The sequence below is a fragment of the Lipotes vexillifer genome, unplaced genomic scaffold, assembly GCF_000442215.2.
Source record: "Lipotes vexillifer unplaced genomic scaffold, Lipotes_vexillifer_v1.1 scaffold921, whole genome shotgun sequence".
NCBI classification, from domain to species: domain Eukaryota; kingdom Metazoa; phylum Chordata; class Mammalia; order Artiodactyla; family Lipotidae; genus Lipotes; species Lipotes vexillifer.
This window is the reverse complement of record NW_006787800.1, coordinates 1,811,550-1,812,434: the sequence shown is the minus strand read 5'-3', so window position 1 is coordinate 1,812,434 and position 885 is coordinate 1,811,550. Positions and strand designations below refer to the sequence as shown.

Below are 885 nucleotides of genomic sequence, written 5' to 3'. Positions count from 1 at the left end.
GGACGGGGCGGGGAGCGAAGGCGGGGGCGGGAATGTCGAGGGAGAGGTACTGGGGGGTTCCCGGGTGCTGAGTCTGAGGGGCAAGCTGTGGTACCTTCCTTCCTATTCCTGAAGGGGAGTGGGGCGGCCGGGGGCTGAACTGGGGGAGGGGTACTTGGCGGGAAGCTCATCTAGGGGAAGGACCGGACTCAGGGCTGGAATCTGAGTGGAAGCAGGAGAGCCCAGTGTGGGGCTCACTATCGGTTACAGGTCCCAGAAAGAGAATGGGGAAAATTAGGGTGGGGTGAGAGGGAGGGGGACTTGAGGTGAAATATCTCCAACCTAACGCCCCGGTTTGAGGAGAGCCATCAGAGGGTGGAATATGGAGATAATTTAAGTAGGAGAAAGGGAAATGGATTGTTGGGAGGGAACCTTCTTCGCCTCAGAGAGTCTCGGAGTTGGGGTGAACCTTCAGGATGCAGTGAGGGTGTGGATTTGATGTGTGTGAGAGCGAAAGGGGAAAACACCTGAGGTGGTGCCAGCGGAGGTGTGGTATCTGTTCGAGGGGATGTCAAGGAAATCTGGAGTGCAATGTGAGAGGTCGTCCAGGGGTTGAGAGGAAGAATCAACTTGCCAACTATGAGAAATAGTGGGGAAATGCAACTGAAAGACCGGATATCGACGTGAGGGGTGGAGCTGGGGGTGGGACTTAAGGTTTTCAGATGGTTTGGGGCTCCCATAGTAAAGGGCCCAAAAAACATATGGTACTAATGGTTGCTGAAGATAGGCAGTGAGGACACTGTTGGGCATGGCTGGGTGTTTTGAAACCCAAGAAGACTGGAAAATGTGTGAGATGAAGGGATGGGGTTATGCTGGAGGGGCTCTGTCTGAGGCCCCATCCCCTTC

General features: G+C 55.0%; 1 protein-coding gene across 1 annotated transcript in view; it reads left to right on the top strand.

Moving 5' to 3' along the window:
- Nucleotides 1-885, top strand: part of DAXX (death domain associated protein) — a 6,366-nt gene that overhangs the window by 2,218 nt on the left and 3,263 nt on the right. The window lies entirely within an intron of this gene.